Source organism: Callorhinus ursinus, unplaced genomic scaffold (assembly GCF_003265705.2).
Source record: "Callorhinus ursinus isolate GAN/ISIS: 27379988/994484 unplaced genomic scaffold, GSC_fseal_2.0 scaffold5, whole genome shotgun sequence".
In the NCBI taxonomy this organism is placed as follows: domain Eukaryota; kingdom Metazoa; phylum Chordata; class Mammalia; order Carnivora; family Otariidae; genus Callorhinus; species Callorhinus ursinus.
In genome coordinates, this window is record NW_027397067.1 from 28,430,406 (window position 1) to 28,455,494 (window position 25,089).

At 37.8% G+C, this 25,089-nt stretch overlaps 1 long non-coding RNA gene across 1 annotated transcript in view; it reads left to right on the forward strand.

The window, feature by feature from the left end:
* LOC141372807 (uncharacterized) overlaps positions 1-25,089 on the forward strand; it is a 46,219-nt gene that overhangs the window by 13,889 nt on the left and 7,241 nt on the right. Inside the window, exon 2 of the long non-coding RNA XR_012378238.1 lies at positions 12,649-12,809. This is a non-coding gene — a long non-coding RNA (uncharacterized lncRNA). The remainder of the gene's footprint in view (positions 1-12,648; positions 12,810-25,089) is intronic.

Below are 25,089 nucleotides of genomic sequence, written 5' to 3' on the forward strand. Positions count from 1 at the left end.
TTTTTTCTTTCTTTCTTTCTTCTTTCTTCTTTCTTTTTGTCCTTTCTTTCTTTTTTTTTTGAAACTTAATATGGAAGAAATTATGTACTTGAACACTAATGGAAACAATCCAGTATAGAGTGGGAAATTGATGATGTGGGGGCGGGGGGAGGGAAGGGAAGAGAGATTTGAGAAGCTGTACCCTTGAATAGGCTATGTGGAATGTGAGCTAGTGCGTAACTAAGGGGTTGCCTGAGATCCTAGGATGCAGGTAGTTCACCTGTGATTACAGGAAAAGAGTATATAAGGATCTCTACTACAGGCAAATGTGATGGGGGAGCCCGTGAGGGTGTCTTCTGATTGCTTCAGTTTTTGTTTCAGCCGATTGGAAAGCACAATCACCAGTTGAGAATGATGGCAGGAGAGGTGTTGGGAGCATGAGGGGACGTTTACGGGAAGAGTCATGTAAGAGTGGGTTAGATAGTCACAGCATACAAGCATGAGGAGATGGGGCGGGTGGGGGGTGCGTCTGTGCCCTAACCATGGTTGCTCAGTGCACTTTGGTGCTCTAATGTTAGTCAGAATTGCTGGAGTTCTACCCTTAGCCTCTCTCCTCTTCTGCCTCTGCTTCTTGAGAACTAAACCTGTAATTACTCTCCCTTTCCTTGTCTAAATTGCACTGCGTGCACTTCTCTGATTTACCTACTGTCCTGGGCGCTAATTGTTTGCACTTTGTAATTTATTCCACTATTATATTAATAATTAAAGTTGACCGTGATGGTATATGTTTGGACAAGCTAGGATTTATGAGTAGATTTATTTTTTCTCAATCCGTATTTTATTACGTACCTTTAAATGATGAGAATACCTTAAATAATATAATTACAATACCATAATCACACTTAATATAATCACATAATGTTTTCAATGGTCACTTTTAGTCAGCTTTCTCATAATAATTATTTTTTCCCATCTGATTTGTTCAAATTAGGAGCTTAAACGTGGTTCATACATTGTATTTGATTGGAACATCCTTTGGGGCACCTGGGTGGCTCAGTCAGTTAAGCAGCTGCCTTAGGCTCAGGTCATGTTCCCGGGGTTCTGAGATCTGGGATTGAGTCCCGCATAGGGCTCCCTGCTCAGCACTGAGTCTGTTTTTCCCTCTTCCTCTCCCCCTCTGCCTGCTTGTTTTCTCTTTCTCTCTCAAATGAATAAAATCTCTTAAATATTTTTAAGAGATTTTATTTATTTATTTATTTGACGGAGAGAGACACAGCGAGAGAGGGAACACAAGCAGGGGGAGTGGAGAGGGAGAAGCTGGCTTCCCGCGGAACAGGGAGCACGATGCGGGGCTTGATCCCAGGACGCTGGGATGATGACCTGAGCCGGAGGCAGACACTTAACGACTGAGCCACCCAGGCGCCCCACATCTCTTAAAAATTAAGAATTTTATATTGCTTTAATTTTAACTGCTTTATATTGCTCTCCTTAAATTCATTTGCTAAGAATATGGAATCATTTCAGTAGATTTAAAAGAAGGAACTGTTTTCGAATCAAGTTTGTGGACTGGGATCATGGGAACATGATTATAAATTAGTATAACTATTTAATTAATAAAGCAATATCTACATCTGGCCTCAAAACCTTTACTTCTGTTTAAAGAGTTTCTTCAACGGGCAAGGAGGACATGTATTTTTGCAAATGGATATGTCCCTTTTATCTATTCTGTTCTTAGACAGATAAGAAGGAGAGCAGGGGGCAAAGGAGCCACTGGAAAGGGGAACATTTTCCCATTTTTAGTTTTATCATCTTAGCAGAAAAAAACATATTATGGCTGTGGTAGAACAGTCAGTATCAGGTGAGAAAAGATACAAGAATTTTTAGCTAGGCTGGCCTGAATCCCTAAATCTCCACTGATATATTTTACTCCAAGTTCAGAGTATTCGCAACGGAGTTGAATAGAGGGTTGAAAAAGTGTTTTATTAACATTCTAAAATCTAAGTCAGTTTAAACAGAGACCATGAAAAGCTCACACTTATTATGGATGGTATAATGGAGAGTGAAGTAGATAAGGAAATTAGGTAAAAGTAAAGGTAATGTGGACTCGAAATCAGAAATCCTGGGTTTTAATTCTGACTTTGCCATTGACTAGAAACCTTAAACAAATCCTTTAAAGTGGGAGGCCTTAAATTTCTTATTTGAAAATGGGGGTTTGAGGTAGATATCTGTTGAAGACTCTTCTAGTACTAAAATATTTATAATAATAAAATAGAAATAAAATAAATAAAAATAACTGGAACAATGCTTCTATGAAGTGATTATTAAATTCTGTCATCTGTTAAAATATAATGGTAAAATTTATTGATATATTTTATCAATTTTTAAAGAAATAAGTCTTTAGATTTTGATAATAAGATTGACAGTTTTTCTTTTTAAAGCAGTATAGAAAACTAAAAAAGAAGTTGAAAAAAACCCCATGTAATCCCATCTTTCACTGTTTACATTTTGATGTCTCTAAGACTATTGCCTAACAATTCCTACTGTGAATGGAATATGTTTATTTTAAGTAGATATTTATTGAAAACTAAAATATTAATTTTGAACCTGGATACCTTTGTGGAATTGTCTTATTTTCAGTTATTTTGATACAATGTTCTTGTTTGCTTCATATACAAAACTCCTTTATGTGCAAAAAAAAATTTAATAAATTTTGAGCCCCTGTTACATAAGGACTCCTTTCAATTATTAATACTTCATATTCTTTGAAAATACTTTTAAACAACTCCTTAGTTCTTTTAGAACAGTATGTCCAAAACAATATGTTATTTCTAGAACAATATTAATAGTAGTGTTGAGAGTAAAAATTTCTGGCTGATAATGATTTTTTTTTTAGTCGTGTTGTCATTTATTAAGTTAAGAAAAATGTAGAATAGGTGTTTGATGACTTTTTGGAATCTGTGATTACAGAGTATTTTCCCCCTCATCTCTTACTTGTTTATATATTTAAATTTTTTTAAGAGAGAGAGCATGCATGCATGGGCAGTTGTGCTTGTGCAAGAGGGAGCGGCGGGTGGTGGGGGGTGGGGAAACAGACAGAGGGAGAGGAAGAGAGAGAATCTTAAGCAGTCTCCATGACCAGCACGGAGCCCTGATCTCAGGACCCTGAGATTATGACCTGAGCAGAGATCATGACCTGAGCCGAAATCAAGAGTCGGGCACTTAACCGACTGAGCCACCCAGGCGCCTCTTGAAAGAAATTATATTAACAAGCCTTCTAGCATTAAACTATTCTTACAGTCTGGAAATGAGCATCAGTTGGTCATATACTAGAATTTTAATACAGAAATGGATGATAAATGTTAACATTTTATTAGCAATTTTAGCTGTTAAGTTTATATCAAGATGAGTCTGTGATTTTTATTTTTCTGTATGATGTTTTGGTCAGGTTTTGTTTCAGGGTTATATTAGCTTTATGTAAAGTAAAGCTTTCCTTCTTTGTCCATGCTCATAGAAATATTCCTTCTTGAAATCTGAAAGAATTATCTGGTAACGCATACTTTGTTGTTGTATAATAGCTTTGTCAGTGATTTCTTTTATCATTGATTTGTTTTGAGGGACTGTGGTTTATTTACGCTTTTCCAGGAAAAAAAAATGTCTTTCAAACAGGTTTTCAAACTTATAGAGTTGACTACATAAATTTAATAACTTCCTTGGGAACTTGAAAAGAAGGGGAATTACCTGTAGATAATAGTTTATATTATTTTATGTGTTTATAATTACCCTGACATTATAGTTCCTCTTTAAAATTTTTTTCTCTTTCCTGGAGTAAATATTTTTGTAAAGAATATGCTTAATCTACATTTTGCATGCTGTGCTTTCTGCCATATTTTAAACTCTTTTATTGTAGAATAAAGCACAAATAAAGAAAACAAAGAATTAGAGATTAATAAATTATTATAAAGTGAATAATTTTTAAAAACCACTTTATTGAGGAGGTACATTACTAACATGTAAAAAGCTATACATAATTAATGTATACAACTCAGTGAGTTTGTGAATAAATATAAGGTCATGAGACATCATCACGAAGGCTGCAAACATATCCATTGCCTCCCAAAGTTCCCTTCTTACCCCTGTGTTATTATTATTATTATTCGCTTATTTTGTGATAAGAACACTTAACATAAGATCTATCCTCTTAACAAGTTTTAAGTATACAATACAGTATTGTTAACTGTAGGAACTGTGCTATATAGAACTTAAGAACTTACCTATCTTCATAACTGAAATAAAGTGAATAATCTTACTACCGTCACTTAGGTCAGGAAAATCTTTAGCAGTCATCCCATAAACCCCTCCATTTTTCCATCTGTGTTGGTAGTTTTTGTTGCATTTTACTTTTTATTTGTTATTTATTTTTACTGAGATATAATCAATATATAATATTGCATTAATTTTATATGTATAACCTAATGATTTGGTGTGTGTATGTATTGCAAAATGATCACCAAATTAAGTTTATGTTAACATCCATCACCACATATACTTACACATTTTTTTCTCTTGTGATGAGAACTTTTAAGGTCTACTCTTTTAGCAACTTTGAAATATATATATAAATATACGATGGAGTATTGTTGCCTATAGTCACCTTGCTGTACTTTACATGCCCAGGATTTATTTATTTTATTTTCTTGTCTTAATCATGGCTCTTCTCCCTCCAAAATTACCCACTGTCTCGACTTTCATAATAATTACTTCTTTGCTTTTCCTTGTGATTTTAATCACCCAATAGTGCATGCCCACTTTTAAAAACTTTATATTACTTTTAAGTGTCTTTTAATCTACACATTCTCTATCCTTTCTTCCCATTCTAATAAATATCTTGCAGAACCTGGGGAATTGGACTCATAGAGTTTTTCACAGTTTAGCATATTTCTTTGTCTTCTGTAAATTTCTTGTAAGTTGGCAACTGGATCCAGATGCTTGATTAGACTCTGGTTGGGTTTCCTTGCCAAGACTGTGGCTGTGATGCATTCTTTCATTAACAAGTACAGAATGTCAGCTTTTCACTTTGTTTTTTTAAAATATTAGCATCCACTGATGCTCAACGCCTAACATTCTAAAATGTTAATATTCAAATTCTCTCATTTGGTTTTCATTCAATAACTGGAACAATTTTACAAGATGTTTTTCCTAAGCTACTTGGTTGCTCAATGGTATAAATAATAGAGAAGTAAGGATAAATGCTTGATTCATTTCTTTTATTTAACCAATTAAAATAATTATTGTGATAAGAATACAACATGAGATCCTCCTCTTAATAGATTTTTAAGTGCACAGTACAGTTTTTATCCATAGGCACAGTGTTGGACAGCAGAACTCTAGAATAAGCCACTTACAGGAGGACAAATGCCATATGATTCTGTTTTTTTTTTTAACCAAATTTTTTGCTTTTACTCATCTTTGAGGAAAGTAACAACTGCAGAATTGCTATTGTTCCCAAAAGAGCATAGATAGATTATTCATGGTTCCCCTTTCTGCTTATCTGACTCCCATTTTAATTCATCTTCCAAATTTAAATATAGATCCAGTTATGCTATCCCGGAGACAGGTAGAAAAAGAGCTGTGGTCATGGGAAGCTGTATTTCTGTATGATTTACTCTCCGCATGTGTTGGGGAAATGCACTGGATTTCACTTCTAGTGTGTAGTGTGAATTCCAGTGTGGGTGGGGAGGCAGGGGTGTGGGGGAGGAGGTGGGCAGGGTGGGGGAGGTGGGAGATATGGAGAGGAGAGTGGGGGATTGTGTGTATGTCCTGCATTGAGGGTGTACGGGAGTATTCTTTTGATTCTGGATTATTCACCTACTTTAGCTAGGCAGGTCTTTCAGGCTGAATAGTTGTGTCTCCCCAAATTCATATATTGATCCCCCAATGTGATGGTTTTTGGGGCTGGGCCTGTGGGAGGTGATTAGGTTTAGATGTGCTCATGAGAATGGGACCCTCATGATAGAATTAGTGCCCTTGTAGAAGAGGTAGAGAAAGTACATTCACCAAGGAAAGGTCACATGAGCTCACAGTGGGAAGGAAGCCCTCCACAAGCCAATAGAGAGCCCTCAAGACACTGACTATGGCTGGCGCCCTGAACTTGGTCTTCCAGTTTTCAAGAGGGTGAGAAAATAAATGTCTTATTTAAGCCACTCAGTCTATGCTATTTTATAAAGTAGCCCAAGCCAACTAAGACAAAAGATGGGAAGTCAAGCTGGAGGAAAACTACAGGGCCCGAGGGCTTTTAGTTTGGTAAGGCCACTTTTTTGGGATTTTTTTGGTTTTGTTTGTTTGTTTGTTTGTTTGTTTACTTCCTGCTTCTTGCAATAAGCATCTTTGTATCTGTGAAAAATGCTCACCCTTACTACTAGAGCCTGTTGATCATAAGGATCCTTCCCAGCAGCCAGGTTGGAGAAAATATGTTACATTTTAAGAAAAGTGGCTACTGTTAAACAAATAACAACACCCTGCAGAGGGGCTGCTCCTTCTTCCCTCTGCCCCCTCATTCGCCTGGGGGCAGGGACCGATTAGGGCAGAAGTCCTTTTCCCAAAATCTCCAGGGCTTCCAGTCCTGTTCTACATTTATTTACCATCAGTGGGAATTGGCAGAATTTGCTTTAGATACTTCTCTGAAAACTGCACATTTTCAGGAAGGGAAGTTGCACATCAACCTTTGATGTTTTTCTTCACACTGATTCGAATCTACTGTATTTGGTAGTAATTCCTGCCAAAGATTTGTGATACATCTTTGGCAGTATTTACTAGTTTCAGAACTGATAAACATTTTTTTTCCTCATTTTTATTTCTTTTGCTTCTGTCAGTCTTAAGAAGAGGCCTTTATAAGGGGTTCTCATAAGATTACTGCCCATTTTCTTCTTTTAAATAAAAATGAGTGAGTAAAGCTTCTATAAGGCACTTTATTATTTGAACCATGAGACAGTTAACACTTCATGTAGCAGTTCTCAAAGTGTGTTCCTTAGAACCCAATTACATGTCACATTAAAAGGAGTTACAGGGGAAAAGTTGCCACGGTCAAATAAATGTTAATAATACATGTGAAACAAAATTAAACATGATTCTTTCCTGAAGGACTTTCCAGCACCTTTACTATACAAAAGAGCATTGTGAGTCTACAAAACAAATATAATATGCAGTGTTTCCCAGAACTTATTTGAATTCAGTAACTTTTTTTCCTATAAAGCATCACAAAGGAAAAATAAATTTGTAGACTATAAAATACTTGTATGACAACATGATTTCCTAATTGTAGGTGAAGAAGAATAAAGAAAAGTCTTCTGAATGTGAGCCTTGCAAAGTTAGTTATAAAAAACATCCCTCCACCAACCCCCTCTTTTCTGTCCCTTTGTGCAACACAGAACTGCTTACTGGACTTTTACTATGAGGGAAGTTATATGTTCATCTCCTGCTTTACAGGAATATTGCGAGAACCGAATGAAGCAATGCACGTAAAGTGCCATGATAATCTCATTGCCCTAGACTGAAACCTATGGACCAATACTTTTCAAATATGCTCTTGTAACACACTGATGTGTTGAGATTCGTTGTGAAATATGTTGCAAGTTTCAAATATTTCCAAGTTAGCAATATTATGTAGTTTTCTTTTTAAAAACAAAACATACTATGTTCCAGGTTAGACTTATAATAGCATCACTGTCACTCATTTGATTTGTAACATGTTTTCTTAGGTGGAGGAGGAAGAGGAAACTTTTAGGTAGTCTTCTGGATATTGGGGAAAGCCCTGGGGTTGGACTGTCTCTGTCATTTCTTTGTGGCATGTGAGGGTAGCCCATAAAAGTTGCAAACTGAAACAGACCAGGTACTTTGGAATAATGAACATTCATCATTTTGGTAAATTAAAAGCGCTCCCCAAGGGCAGTGACTTGAAATGTTGCTGAGATGTGAATTTAGTCACATGTGCTGTGAAGCTGGATATTAGGGAATGAGTCACTTGGTAGTTACTAAGTTTAGGGCTCTTGGCAGAAACCTAATTTGGGAGCAGGGAGCTTGGGAAGATGGTGGAGTAGGAGGACCCAGAGCTCACCCAGTCCCACCTTTTCAACTAGATATTGTCCACATCCAAGTCAACAAACTGGAGAGCGATTCAACAACTGGCAGAACCACCTCCACAACTAAATATGAGTAGAAGCTGCAGCTGAAAGTTTGGGAAGGTCAGAAAGGTGGAGGGAGGCTGCCTGCAAGAGGGGGGGAGCTGCCCCACAGAGAGAGCAGAGAAAGAGGCCCTTGCACCAGGGAGCTCACACGGCGGGGGGAGGGGGTGGGGGGGTAGGGGGGTCGGGGGTGGAAGACTAATCCCCATAACGTCTGGCTTTAAAAACAAGAAACATGATTTCTTCGGAGAAAGTCCAAAGCTTATGCAAATATTCCTGTGAGCAATATGGCATGAAGGCACAAGTTTGAGCACCACCGGTGTGAGTGAAATCTGAACATTGAAAGAGAATTTTTATTTGATTACGATGATTTTACAGAAACCATCAAATCACTTTCACCCCTTAGAGTTCTCTTTTTGGGCTAAAGAATTTCATATGGAGGAGAGTTACAAGCTGATCGGAACCAAGGGTCAGCGCAGATGCAATCAGACCTTACTGGAAAATAGATGTGAACACACACATCCAGTAAGGAGAAACCAACCTCAGCATTTAAAGGGAAGAGAACACACTGACTTTTCTACTTAGTTGCGGTGCAGCAGATTTTATGACTCAGGGCAGACTTGCTCTGCTCTTTTAACCTAAGAGCATCTAGCAATAAGAACAAGGGCATTGTGCCTGAGTATTGGTGCTCCGGTATATAAAATTGAGACATGGCACAACCCCTTTTGGGCAGATTTTATTAGGGCACACTCTTTTACAGACTGCACCAGAAACACAGAGTCATAGAGAGTTTTTTGAGTCAGTTCTCCACATCAAATTATCCCTTTTCATCTCAATTAGCATATATTCTTTTAGATACAGTAAAAATACAAAGAAAGATGACAAAGTCTTCCTTTTGGAAAATATGCTGCAAAAAAAAGCACCTTTTACCTACGTCTACCAAGTGCTACTGGTTTTGTCATTTAACTAGCTATTTGGGGAGTCAAGCATGCCAGTGGATGCTTTAGACTTCAAGTGCATTTTGTTCACAGAAATAACCTCAGTCATGGTAGTCAAAATCTCAAGAAGACCAATGGATCTTATTTAATATATGATGTATCTAACATTACTACTGTATTAATGGAAATGTTAAACCAATTGCTGTTAATATGTAATATGCATGGGGTTACAGTTTATAGGGTGTTTTTCTTGCACCTGCTCTTGATGTTTTCGTGGTAGAGAGTTTAGAGTTAGAAGCTCTGATCCAGGTATCCTAATAGGCATTAGGCCTCCTGAGGTCTTGTTGGAAGCTGTAACCTGAGCCAGAACCAGGTTCGGGGACACTGATCTTGTTATTGAGGCTGGCTCAGTGGAAGGCAATCAGATGGTGATGAATTTATCTCATTCCTAACTCTGGAGGTCTGCATACCAAGCTATACAGTCCCATGGGTGGAGCATGATGGGCATGATTCACATTGTATTTGGAAAGCTGAAGCTTGGGGGTTGGCATGTGTCTTCCCTAGAAAGTCAAGCCTTGGACTCAGGTCCATCATTATAAGGTACACACAAAGGAAGGGCTGACAAAAATTACCTATGGTCCCCGGATATAGACACACTATAACAGAGTCCATGAAAAGCTTCACATCCTAAAGGGAAACCAAGAAATGAAGCAAAGGAAAAGGGTAGATGGGGAGTGGGAATCCACATTTCAGGTGATAACTGGATCTTTGGGAGATCAACCACCAGGGCTAGACCCTAGTAAATGCTTCCTGGCATCCTTGTTTGAGCTTGTAATCCCTGAGTCCAGCAGTCATTCTGGGGCCCTATAAGGCTGTGTTGAAGACAAGAGTTGGTCAAGTTGTTGGGCAAAGGCTCTACAAGTATACATTAGGCTCTTCCCCGGAGATTTCCATGTTAAGAAATACATCACCAGAGTATCTTATTCTGCATACTCTCAGAACTGACGGAGAATCTGAGGTTGCATGTGGGAATCATGGGGGGAGCCGCCTGAGGGCGTGAAACCATGGCCATGCGGGGTGGAAATTAGTCCAGAAGAGCAGTTAGGATCCTCCTATCTCTCCTTGCCACTTCTTTTGATACCACTATTCTTGCCCCTTGAGCCGGCTCTTAGTGAAGGAAGGGAATGGTGACATTTTGTCACCAACCTTGGGCAAGAAAAGGAAGGAGGCTGGGAAGAAAACCAAGGAACTATAACCAAGAGGGAAGGAGGTATCTTTTGACTATTTGTCTTGGGTTTGCCACTTGACTACCTGGGTCCTTCTAAATATATCAGTGTTTGGGCCTCATTCTAGAACATCATTATCAGTCACTGGGTGTGAGACCCAGATATTGCTGTTGTTGTTGTTGTTGTTGTTTTTAAAACTCCTCAGGTTATTATATATATAGCCAAGATTAAGATCTAGTGACTTCTATCAATAGGCCAACACAAAGGTATGTAATTATTGAAAATTTGGCACAAGAATTTGGATGCTACTATTTGTTTATATATCTATATCTTCTTATTAGTTATTCACTTAGTTGCTCTATTTATATGAATTCTATTGTGAAACTTTCCCAAAGTATGCTCTGTGGATTGCTAGTTCATAGAACACTTATAGGCTGGTGTTGACAGTATTTCGTTTTCCCACTGTGGTCTTGGTAATGGGTTTCAGGACTCGCTGTGTCTACCCATTTCACCCACATTCATATGTAGGAAATGGAATGTTCAGGAATTCTGTCAGCTCCAAGCCTCTTTTTCTCTCTTATCATGTTCTCTGTCCTTTCTTTAGAGTCAGTAAATATATACACACACGTCTTTTCTTGTCTTCTTCATCTTCATCATCCCCAATAATATAGTATGAAACATTCCCGAAACCCAGCTGATCTTAGAATGTATTTTTTCTCCCTTGGAATATGGCTCTACACATGCCTTATGGCAACATACTTGGGAAGGTAACACTATGGGTGTAGGCTGAGAAAAGGGTGAAACTAGCATTTCTAGGGTAAGCCCTTGCCACCTGTGGTTGCCTTCTTAAAATTGCCATCTCGGGGATGGCTATCAAACTCCATTTTGCTCTTAAATTATGAATAGCTCTTGAAATTTTAACAGTTTTAAATAGTAGTCTATTGTTGTTTTTTTTCCCCCTAGAAGAATCAAGTGTTCCAATTTTTTCCCCCACAAATATTACTTGGGTGTGGAATGGGAAAGGAAATTTCCAACTGCTCTCTGCAGGCAGAGAAGGCCCCTACCAGGCTGGTTCTCTCCAGTAATGAAGGATCCTGGAGCTCCCAGAAATGTCAATTTTTATTTCAAATGTCAGACATCTTATAAACAAGCCTCCAAGTCACATTTCCCTGTCCCTTGTCAGGTGTCCTTTAGTAGGACTATTCTTGGGAAGGGCAGTTCCTTGGAGCACGCTGTTTATGCCTCTGTACCTGATTCTAAAGCTTCACAAAGCACCCTCACACAGTCACTCGATCAACCCTATTCTGCGGCTATGGAAATTGTTGTTCACAGAGGTTAAGCAAATTACCAAGGCCATGGAGCAGATGAGTGAGCGACCTGGGAGTGGTTCCAGGACTCTAACTGCATCGGCTGGTATATTGCCTTCCATTGCTTCACAAGGCTCCAAGCTGACCTCTGTCTTTCCCTTATTCTTAATTAGAATCAGGTATTTTAAGGGCGCCTGGGTGGCTCAGTTGGTTAAGCGACTGCCTTCGGCTCAGGTCATGATCCTGGAGTCCTGGGATCGAGTCCCGCATCGGGCTCCCTGCTCGGCGGGGAGTCTGCTTCTCCCTCTGACCCTCTTCCCTCTCGTGCTATCTCTCATTCTCTCTCTCTCAAATAAATAAATAAATAAATCTTTAAAAAAAAAAGAATCAGGTATTTTAATTCTCATTTCTGAGTTGAAGTCAATGGTATTTCAGCACCATAACTAGAATGTTGTCTCAATAGAAAAATAAATTATAAACCCCTGAATAGTGGTGACATTTATTCATTCAGAGTCAGTATTGATATATTCTTCCTTCTTCACCTCTTTTCCCCTCATTCTCTCCAGGTTGCTTACAAATATAGTCAATGTATCTACAAAAAAGTTTTAAGAAATACATTGCCTGAATATTAGCATTTTGGACGAAAAAATCTAGTTGATGTTAGCATAATCGTGCACTTTACCTAGATATATATATCTCTGTGGATAATTTTAAAACTATTTATAGTGGCACAGTCGGTTGAGCATCAGACTCTTGGTTTCGGCTAGGGTGATGATCTCGGGGTGTGGGATCGAGCCCCGACTCGAGCTCTGTTTTCAGCTGGGAGTCTACTTGATTCTCTCTCCCCTCTCCCCAGTCCAGCTCTCTCTCTCTCAAAACAAACAAATACTTGTAAATAAAGTAAAATATTAAATACATACAGTCTCCATTTTGACTTACATTTTTCCATAAAGCATAGCCATTCTCTAACAAATTTGTATTTATTTATTTATTTTTAAGATTTTATTTATTTATTTGACAGAGAGAGAGCACAAACTGGAGGGACTGCAGAGGAAGAGGGAGAAGCAGACTCTTCGCTGAGCAGGGAGCCTGATTCGGAGCTCCATCCCAGGACCCTGGGATCATGACCTGAGCCGAAGGCAGACGCTTAACTCACTGAGCCACCCAGAGGCCCCCAAATTGGTATTTAACAAATTGATTGATTGTGGTCTTCAAGCTAAATGAGATCATCTCTCTTGGAATCTAAGAGGGTTGAGCCATCCTACAGTCTCCCAGATGCCTGGGGGAACTAGAAGCCCAGCCCCCCACTGTGATGACTCCCTGGGCCAGGATTGCACAGCTGGAGTCACAGACATCCTGGAAATAGGTCACAGTCAGGTCCTGCAACATTGTAGCTCCCTCAGACGTGCCCGAGTGCTCTTTCCCCTCTCCTAGTCCTCCACTGACCCTGACACACTGCCTTAAAAAGCCACAGGGCTGATTTTGTGCAGAGGGCAAGGGTCCTCATCACACACATACTGTAATTTGCACTAAGATATACACATGACTGCTGCATCCTCAGCTTACCACAAGGGGCAGACGCCGACTGGTAAAGTGTTTAAAGAAACAAATTCCCAAGGACAAGCAGGGAGTTACAAAAACGTAAAAAAAAAAAAGAAAAGAATACATTTTAAAATGTATTCACCTTTAGTAGCACAACACAGAGATGGAGTTTATTTCACTTATTTATAAATAAACAACTCTTCCTGAATGCTAAAGATACATAAACATAATGTTTAAAGCCAGGGTGATTTAATATTTTTCTGCAGAAAAATACTTTTGGATAGGGTTCTCTTTTTCACATTTCAAAGTTCTCTTTTTGTCTTTCAAATTTAATAATTCTACGAATATGTTTCACTCAAATATTATAATCTCCTAAATGAATAACACATTCTTAGAAAATATCTTTCCCAAAGGAGAAAGCTCCTCGAACATTCATTTTAACTTTCCTTGCCAGTCACTGGTTTTCATCCTTTACTATACTTTCTAAAAACCTGGGCGAAGGCACATAAAGCGTTGCTATTCTTAATGAGATGAGCTACATGCAAAATGCAAAAATCTCAAGTCTGTGGAAAGCATTATAAGGAAATCCCACTATGGGTTATTGCTGTGTGCAGACCTGCCTATGCTGCCTTTACTTTTGAGCATGATGGTCATGAGCATGAACATGGACACTGAAGCCTGCCTGCTAGGATCTAAATTTTTTTTAAAGATTTTATTGATTTATTTGCCACAGAGAGGGAGAGAGCACAAACAGGGGGATCGGCAGGCAAAGGGAGAAGCAGCCTCCCTGCTGAACGAGGAGCCCGATGCGGGACTCGATCCCAGGACCCTGGGGTCATGACGTGAGCCGAAGGCGGGCGCTTAACCAACTGAGCCACCATCCCAGGTGTCCCTAGGATCTAAAATTTTGATTCACTACTTACTGAGTTATCTCAGACAATTCTAATTTCTCTGTGCCTCAGTTTTCTCGTCTGTAAAGTAGAGATAAGAATAGCACTTATCATGTTGTTGACATTTGTAAATTATGGGTATTTATTTAAAAATAGGATGGTGCCTGACAGTGGTATTTGTTTCAATAAAATAAAACAAACATACTTTTTTCATAACATCACTATGCTCTAGGTCAACATGTTTATGTTAATGACTGGGTCTCTTTCTCTCCACTCCTCCAGAATGCTTGGATAGAAGTTCATTTGATAGTGAGATGCACTGGGGAACTGTCTGGGTCCCAGTTTTCTCATCTGTGAAATGGTGATGATCTTGCCCTAGTGGTCTGATGTGAAATGGAGCAAGGTAGCACACATGAAATCCTTAGGAAAGGATCTGACTGATCATAGGCCCTCAGTAAATACTCACTGATAAATAGAAAATAACTATGTGTAGGGTCATCATAGAAACTCAAATAAACTATGTAGAGATTCAAGAAGATAAAAATGGCTAGCTCAAATACAAAACAATTATCTGTGAAAAGGTTCAGATTGTTTTGTTCTTTTATTAATCAGATTCAAGTTAGAAATTTTCTTATTTTTTGTTTTTTAGAGGCGGGAATGGGCAGAGGGAAAGAGAGAGAGAGAGAACCTTAAGCAGGCTCCACGCCCAGAGAAGATGGAGCCTGACGCAGGGCTCGACCTCACAACCCTGAGATCATGACCTGAACAGAAATCAAGAGCTGGATGCTTAACTGACTGAACCACCTAGGTGTCCCCAAATTAGAAATTTTCAATCCATACTTTCAAAAGGGATTATTCAAACAGAATTTCTCAAAATGTTCATTCCCTTTGGGTTTGTATAGCCATTTCTTAAACAGAATAAAAGTTGCCAATGTTTTAATAATGAATTTCTACTTGTTGGAAAAGCCTCATAGAGATACTGTCAAAACTTACTTAGAAGCATACAAAACAAATGAAGATACTTGTGTATTTCTCTTTTTGTGCTACTCGGTGGGGGAGGAATAACCATTCATGGTTTCCTTTGTGAAGATGATTAGAGAAAAAATGCAAAACATGCCTAAAAGCATTTGAATTATTTACATGCAAAAAAAAGGTAAAACTATGTGATGTGGAGTAGGCACCATCTCAATTTGAATGACCTAAATTTCAATATCAGATGACTTGGGAACATGCCCTAAAAACCTCCTGTCATATATTACGGCATATATGGTAAGTCACTTTGCAAATATTATAGCCTTCATAGAAGACTTTAGTCACTTGTAGGCAATTTCAGATAAGTCTTGAGAATTGCCTTAGTTCTGGTAAAATAAGTATTATGTTAGAACAAAGGGCTTGGTGGGTGGTAGGACAGATTGAACGTAAGAATGCAGGTTCCTAGGGCTGCATTGGCCCACTAGGTATGGCAGAGTATTTTGGAAATCCTCTGAAGTGGGGAATTGGAAAGAAATGGGAAGACTCTAAAGAAAGGTACATTCAATGGCCAGGAGATGCTTGGAGAAGAGTAGGCTGAGAACTAGTAAATGGGAAGAGCTATGTCAAGCCAGTCCCTCTAGCCCCAGCTAGACATCATTCTAGTACAGGGGCTAGAACTTAGGGACAGCTTCCTAATACATAGGAAGACTGATAAGGACAAGGCAGAACAAAGACCTGCCAGGAAGAAACAGTCTTACTAGAGCAGAATTCAGTTACTGAGACTAAGTCACAAGACAACAACCTAATTTTAGAGATTAAGATATACCATGAGAACAAGATTAAAAATTTCTCTGCTTAGGGACAAGATATGTTTTTAAAACTGGTTAAGCCTGAATCTACAGGTGACAGCCTTACTGAGCAAAGTAATTAACACTAACTCACCAATCTCTTACAGTGAATACGTTTATGAGTTTCATAGGATGATTTCATTTAATATCCTTCACAAAGGCAGATGGCATAGAAAACCAAGTGCAGTTTCATAAAAGTCAAAACAGGGCCACTCCGTATGTATTCTGTGGATACATGTGATCTGTCCTGATGCCAAGAAGCTTTTGTTTTGTGCTGGCGGTACCAAGCCTTAAGAGGCTGGGCCATGTATCTCTTCTTATGAAGAGTCAAAGTCAAATTCAGAAGTTTATATGAATATTGAAAGATGAGAATTAGACATAAAATAATTTTTATATCTACATCATCAAGAGGTGAATGAAGGAGGCAAAGGAGATGTGTAACCTATGAAGGGTGCTGCACTTGAATTATTTTTCTCTTTCTCAAACATACAAGTATATTTCAGCCTCCACCGGTAGAATCATGGGATTTGCTCCTGGTGTGGTCCGTTTAAGGCAAGCAGAGAGTTGACAGCAGATGACCCCTGACATAGGAGGACCCCAGTGTCGCCATGCCTTCTGCCTGGTATGAACAGCCAGGCAAATGGTAAACCATGTCCTGTAGGGACTTGGTTTCTCTTGCAGGCAAGGACAACAAGGAAGAATTGGTAGAGAGGCAAAAGCCCTGCTTGAATTATGCAGGGATATGATAACCTCACTATTTCCCCAATGACAACTCTATCTCTGACCTGATATATTTTTTAAATGATCAAATAAAAAAATCAGGACATAAGAATTATCCCTCTGTTATTAAGGACTTGGGGAAAAAAATGGAGGAATAGCTTTTTTTGAGGGAAAATGTTGCCGCTGAAAAATCTTATATGCAGCCAGATTATTGGTCATGTGCTCTGGCAACAGAACCTTCTTTTCTTGTATGCAAACTTCAGAAAATACACTGCCCACATTCACTTCTAAGAAAAAAAAATTCAGCAGTTGAACAAGAGATTAAAACAGAGATCACGAAAATGAGGAAGTTATGGTATAAAATGACAACCAGTAAGCATTGAAAGTATTTGAACATGGTTTTATTTAATGACTAAGAGTTGTAAAAACAGCTGTAACAGGTCATGTAAATATAAAAAAAAACCCCAGTTTTTTAAAAGGACTATACATACCATGTATTAATACCAAAGTGGACCTAAGAATCCAGATTATGTTTTATTAAAACTAGGCAGTGAGGTGGGGTTGGTGGCAGGAGGAGAGGAAGTAAAAGCTTATACTACCTTTCTCATCTTTCATAGGAAGAAGTCAAGAGATAACACTTCTGCACTGATATAGAAAAATTTTACAGTGTATTTTTAAAATGTTAATTTGTAAGTAATCAGTAGACACATAAAAACAACATGACTTCTAAATCACTGCAGAAATTAAGCAAACAAAATATCTATATAGAGAAAAACAAGTAAAAGGAAACAAAGGAAGCACGGAATAAACAGAGCATGAAACACAGTGATGTTCATATGACTAAATATTTCATATACAACCACAAATGCAAAGGAAAAAAAGGCTTAATTCGCTCTTAAAACACATAGACTATGATGGTTACTAGTGAAGAGGTCGGGTGGGGAATGGATGAAATAGGTGAAGGGGATTAAGAGCACACTTATCACAATGAGCACTAGGTAATGTATAGAATTGTTGAATCACTGTATTGTAACCAGAAACTCATGTAGCACTGTAGGTTAACTACACTGGTATTTAAAAAAATAGAATTTGGCCACTCCAAAATTTGTAAATATGCACCATATACAAAAGAAAACCCAAAACAGTATAGCAGAAAAAAAGTAAAAAATAGAAGGATAGGCAAAGGTACATTCAGCAAACAATAGCTATTATTTATTAAGAGTGGGACTATGAATGTCCCCTGGAACATGATTCCCAAACAAAACCAGTAAATGGAAGATGAAAGTCACTATTGGCACTGACAATATAAAAGAACCAAAACGTAAGCAGCAAGCAACATGGTATTGATGTATACAGAGTGGAAACTACTAGAGAAAAAGAAAAGTAGGAACACAGTACAATTTGAAACATGTTATTAGCCACTTTCAATTTTTGACAAGTAATAAAGTGTAAAATAAATAAGGACATAGAACATTCTAATAGATTTAATAATAAATTCTAACAGATTGATAATTGACACTTTTTCCCTTAAAAATATCTCATCTTTTTTATTTTTCTTAAAACGTTGATCGAATTGATTACACAATAGACCACATGAGAAATCCCAATAAATTCCCCAAATGGAGAAACATATAGGTCATACGCTTCAATAAATCTCCAAATTAAACAACAGTACTCAACAACTATTTGGAAATTAAATATTATCCGCTAAGGAACTCTTGAATCAAAGATGAAATTTAAATGAAAATTTCAGGACTCGTATTTCTGGCAATGATGCAGAAGCCATACCCTGAAAAGCTTCACTACAGCATACATTTCTGTGAGGATAAAATGTAACAAATCATTTTTAATGCGTTCACTGTAAGGTAGGGGAAACTCCGGGGATAAAAACCAAAGAGTTAAAAAACTGATTGGGAAATAAACTGAAATCTGTAATTCCCCTACAGAAGAATTCCAGAAAACCAGGAAGTTTTCCCAGGAGACCAGGCCTTGGCTCTATCTAGGCAAAGGGAAGGAGACTGTATGTGAAGTTCCTGAACACTGCTGAGAATTGAAGGAACTAAAACATTAGTAAAAGAGTAGATGAAAAGAAACAAAACAAAAAACAAGCACCAAAAAAAGTTTCTTGTAAAGACAGATAGAAGACAAAGAAGATTATCTGTTTTGGCTAGTATTTTCAGCGGGCAAACAATGAACAGAAAGTTTACACTGAGAATGTGTAACCGTATTGGTTTGGAGTTCAAGTTTACACTACTCCTGTGGTTTAGGGAACCACAAGCAGAGACATGAACTTAAGTTGATCCAAAAGCAAACAAAATATAACATGTGTAACAAAAGACAAGTAAAATGGAATGGAAAGAAAAGACAAAATAAACAGCATGAAATAAGATGCTTCACATATGTGGTCAGAAAAATATATAAAACCTCTGAAGAAGGTTGGATCCCAGGCTAGGTGGAAATTCCCCAGAAAAAGTTCACTGAATGTAAATACACAGTTAAAATTAAAACACACAGAGAAATTAGCCACAGTGGATGAGAATGACTGCAATATAGACAATATGAGAAAGAAGCACATATGTTAAGAAGAACAAATATACTTTACAAGGAAATAATAAGAATTTGTAATAAAGAATATAATCAAACATATTTGTCATGGAAGTTTTAACTGAACCGATAGGACTTTTAGAAAAGAATGGAATCAATGAAGGAAAGGATCTATGTAAAGAGATCGAGTCTAAGATTTTTCATAATTGATTAAAGAATTCCAGAAGCATAAGTGAATCAAGCAGATAAAAGGAAGATAAGATCAATTCCTAAATGCATTACAGTTTCCTAATGGATCACCAAAGATAGAGATCTTTAAAAAGCCATAGAAAAATGAACCTACATGTGAATAAAATCAGCAGCAGATTTCATGACCGTGAAAGCCAGAAAAGAGCAGAAGGGTGTTTTCAAAGTGCTGAGAAAAAATAACCTAGAATTTTTTACTCTTTTTCAAGAAGAAGAGTAAAAAAAAATGAGGACAAATAAATACTGAATTTATTCTTATATTCACTATCGGAAAGGATGTACTTCAGATAGAAGGAAAATTATCCCAGAAAGAGTGTGAGATGCAACATTAAGTGAGCAAAAAAATTAACATGTTAAACACATGAGTAAATATAAACAAACATTGAACTTATAAAACAATAATGCCTACACATTGGAATAAATAAACAGACATAAAATGTTGCACAATGATAGCATGAAAGATGGGATGGAAATGATCCAAGTTAAAAGTAGAAACAGTTCCAAATGTAGCAGTGATCATAATAAATGTAAAAAGATCATTCTCAGCAGTGAAAATAAATAGGCTATAGTTTTAAAAATCAGCTATCTGCAGTTTACACCCAATAACTGAGGATGCGGAAAGATAGCAAAATGAAAAGATACCCAGAAGATATTAACAAAAGAAACGCTTATTGCTATCTAAATATTAACAAATTTTATTTTAAGACCAAAAAAATTAGAAATAAAAAGAACCACCACCTAAAGATTAATCGCTCAATTAATCAGATTATCATGCATTTATTGGCCATTTCCCTGTGTGCAACTGGTGGTTCATATGCCTTTGCCTATTTTTTCTTGTGTTATTAGTTTTTCTCTTATTAATTGTAGAAATTCTTTTTTATGTTGTAGGCATTAATCATTTGTAGTTAAATGTATTGTAAGCATTTTCTCCCAGTGTGTGTTTGTCTTTGCAAACATTTGTGTTGTATTTAAGGATTGGTTCAGTTTTCTCTCTGAACTAGACTTGAATGCAGTGCTTCGATCCTTGCCAAAATGAAGTGGGATCCAAGTAAGTCACAACATTCAGGGATGCCATGATTAACAAATTTATCATCTCCAGTTGATTGTGGTAAAGTATCCAGTGAAGCAAATGATTGGAGAAGCGAAGGGGCTGCTGGCTCCAGTGAGGACCAAAAACACTGGAAGGACATGACTGCTCCTCAGTGCACGGAAATGCTTTCAGAAAGAAAATGAAGAAAATGCTATCTCATTTGCAAATATCTTCTCCCATTCCGTGGGCTGCCTCTTAGTTTTGTTGACTGTTCCCTTTGCTCTGCAGAAGCTTTTTATCTTGATGAAGTCCCAAAAGTTCATTTTTGCTTTTGTTTCACTTGCCTTTGGAGATGTATCTTGAAAGAAGTTGCTGTGGCCAATGTCGAAGGTATAATTGCCTATATTCTCCTCTAGGATTTTGATGGATTCCTGTCTCACACTGAGGTCTTTCATTCATTTTGAGTTTATCTTTGTGTATGGTGTAAGGGAATGGTCCAGTTTCATTCTTCTATATGTAGTTGTCCAATTTTCCCAGCACCACTTATTGAAGAGACTTTTTTCCATTGGATATTTTTTCCTGGTTTGTCAAAGATTTGCAAATGACATTACAGATAAAGGGCTGATATCCAAGATCTATAAAGAACTTCTCAAACTCAATACTAAAAAAACTAATAACCCAGTCAAAAAACGGGCAGAAGACATAACAGACACTTCGCCAAAAAAGACATACAAATGGCTAACAGACATATGAAAAAATGTTAAACATCACTAGCCATCAGGGAAATACAAATCAAAACTACAATGAGATCCCACCTTACACCAGTCAGAATGGCGAAAATTAACAAAACAGGAAACAACAAATGTTGGCGAGGATGTGGAGAAAAGGGAACCCTCTTGCACTGTTGGTGGGAATGCAAGCTGGTGCAGCCACTCTGGAAAACAGTATGGAAGACGTTAAGAATAGAGCTACCCTACAACCCAGCAATTGCACTACTAGGTATTTACCCCAAAGATACAGATATAGTGAAAAGAAGGGACATGAGCACCCCAATGTTTATAGCAGCAATGTCCATGATAGCCAAACTGTGGAAGGAGCTGAGATGCCCTTCAGCAGATGAATGGATAAAGAAGATGTGGTACATACACACAATGGAATACTATTCAACCATCAGAAACGATGAATACCCACCATTTGCATTGACATGGATGGAACTGGAGGGGATTATGTTAAGTGAAGTAAGTCAAGCAGAGAAAGACAATTATCATATGGTTTCACTCATATGTGGAACATAAGCAATAGCACGGAGGACCATAAGGGAAGGGAGGGAAATCCAAAGGGGGAGAAATCAGAGAGGGAGACAAACCGTGAGAAACTATGGACTCCAAGAAACAATCTGGGGGTTTCAGAGGGGGGAAGGGTTGGGGGAGGGGTGACAGGGTGATGGGTATTGAGGAGGGCACATGCTGTAATGAGCCCTGGGTGTTATACTTAACTAATGAATCATTGAACACTACATCAAAAACTAATTATGTACTATACAGTGGCTAACTGAACATAATAAAAAAAAAAGAAAATGATATCTCAAGTGATGTGACTCTCAGTCAAGTCACATTCAGAGAGCCAGAGAACTTTGATGGTGAATCTAAACATCATCTCTTATTTCCTGAAGTTCTACGATAATCTCCCTGAAAAATCAGAAACAAAATTTAATTGTATGGGTTACAGAAAGTGAATTCACAGCCCTCATCAAGTCTCTTGTGTGAAGGTCAGGGCATTCATAAATGGGGAAGGAATGGACCCTGAGACTTGGAATAGGATAATTGGGAAGTCTTGGATGATATTAAGAATGTTGAACATTTGAACACTATGAACTTTCTTTGCTAATGGAAATAGTCCTCCCTTCTGTTAGCTTTCTCTTACTAAAGATTCTGTAATAACTTTTCTTAATGCAGTTGTCCTACAAGGAATGCCTCTTCTCAAGATTCACCCCAACCATCTTATAACTGGTGTCAATTCTCAGCATGTTCCAAGGGGATATGCTCAAAGCGACCTGGGAGGAAATAGCTCTACTCCAAAATGAATTGCAAAATGTTTATGAGTAGGTATGGCCAAATTTATTGATATGGGTGCACCTATCAAAGAGTCTGAATGTAACCTACTCAGTGTGTCAGGTGGGAGGGGCTCTAACATTTGACCTGGTTTGTCAAGTAAAAATTTGTCTCCAGTAACTCAATAAGATTGAGATACCAGACCTTCCTTGGTATAAAATAGAAAGAATTCAATGACTTAGGGAAAATAAGCAAGTTGGAATGGATTTATCATGTGCAACTAGTTCTTCCCACATTGTTTCTTCTGTGAGAAGCCAAAGATTACCCCCTTCACTCAGTCACTGGGAAATTACATAGGTAAGAGAAACATCCATATCCTTAAAATATGGGAATGTCTTCAATAGGCCAGGTATAATGTTGAGATATGTCATCATTAAGTTGGGCTCCTTGCGAAGATAATGCAACATTTAATGGCCAGACTAAGTGGGGATATTAGCATAATGTACATTAGAAGTTTTGACCCACAGAAATCTTTAGTAGGAGCTAATCAATCTCATGTCCCTAAAAATAAAGTAAACGCAGCCTAGCAAAGCATTACTTGATCTAGAACAAGAAAAATTCCAGGTAATGGACCAAATTCATGATCTGAGTCAACACAATGGAGAATCATGTCCTCTCCCCCAATTCCAGACCTAAGTCAGTTCACAGACTAAGAGTCTCTTTACTGAAGGAAAGTTTGGGCTCCCATTCAACACTGCCATCACCATCTATCATTTTTCTTCCTCTAACCTTGTCAAAAGAGATCTGAGGCCAATTACTACAGTAATTGTACTTTGGAGAACATGAGAGATCTAAACTCTTGGGAATTGGCACTAATTCTTAAGGGACTCAAAATACCAACGTGAGGTTTATAATAATCAAGTAGTAAATGGAGTTATGTCTCAAGTTTGAATCACCAAGTGCCCATTAGATCCACAGATCCATCCTGTGAATATTTCTCCAGTTCCTGAATAGGTACTTGGAATGGGCATATTTGGCATCTGGCAGAATCCCTGTAGTATCCCTCTGATCCAGGAGGTGATGGTTATTAAGGTAGAAAGGGTTTGTGGAAGCCTCTGAACTTGTCCTCCCTGTCAGGATCTGAACTGACATGCTGTGTTATGGTGGGAATTGCTGAAGTGAGTGCCTTCTATGAAAGCCTCAAAAGATGCAGAGCAGTGATACTGTTCACATTCCCACTGATCTTGTCCTATTGGCCTGTGCAGAATGTGGTGGGTCTTTGAAAAGAATTTCATTATTTTAAACTTTACCAGGTGGTAACTCCAGTTCCAGCTACTGTTCCAAGTACGGATTATTTTTCCTAAGAAATTGTGACCAACCATCATTTTGAAGAATCTGTTACAGGATGGAGTGAAGTCAACATGAGATGGGAGTGGGTCTGAGACATGTAAGGCCAGGGGACAGTTTAGGTGCTCGGTCAAGATCCTCTCAGATCTTCTTCTTCTTTTTTTTTCATGAAAACATCTATTTTATTTATTTATTTATTTTTAAATTTTTTTAATTAACATATAATGTATTATTTGTTTCGGGGGTACAGGTCTGTGATTCATCAGTCTTACACAATTCACAGCGCTCACCATAGCAGAAAACATCTATTTTATTAAGTGAATAGCACCCCTATGGAAAAAAATAGCACCCCTTAGAAAAATCATCCTGTCTATGATTTTTACAAATGAAGCTGAGGGATTCTGTGCAGGCAAAATTCTCCTATCGCCTTTCCTCCTTTCTCTCTCTCTTTTTTTAATTTTTTGTTATTTGAGTGTAGTTGACAACACAATGTTACATTAGTTCCAGATGTACATATAGGTGATTGGACAAGTTTATACATTATACTATGCTCACCCCAAGTGTAGTTAACATCTCTCACCATAAAACCTATTATGATATTGACGGTATTCCTTATGTTGTGCCTTTTATTCTTGTGATGTATTCATTCCATAACTGGAAGCATGTGTCTCCCACTCCCCTTCACCCATTTTGCCCGTCCCACACCTTCTCCCATCTGGCAATCATCAGTTTGTTCTCTGTATTTACAGGTCTGATTCTGCTTTTTGTTTATTTGTTTATTCATTTGTTTTTTTAGATTCCACATATGAGTGAAATCTTATGGTATTTGTCTTTGTCAGTCTGACTTATTTCACTTAGCATGATACTTTCTAGGTCCACCCATGTTGTTGCAAATGGCATGATCCCATCCCTTTTATGGCCATGTAATATTCCTTTATAGATATATACCATATCTTCTTTATCCTTTCATCTACCGGTAGACTCTTAGGTTGCTTCTATATCTTGGCTATTATAAATAATGCTGCAATAATCTTGCATATATCTTCTCAAAACACTGTTTTGGGGAAATACCCAAGTAGTGGAATTATTGGGTCATATGGTATTTCTATTTTTTAAATTTTTTAAGGAACTTCTATACTGTTTTCCGCAGTGACTGCTCCAATTTACCTTCCCATCGACAGTGTCTGAGGGTTCCTTTTTCTCCACATCCTCACTAACACTTGTTATTTCCTCTTTTTTTATTTTAGCATTTCTAACAGGTTTAAGAAGATA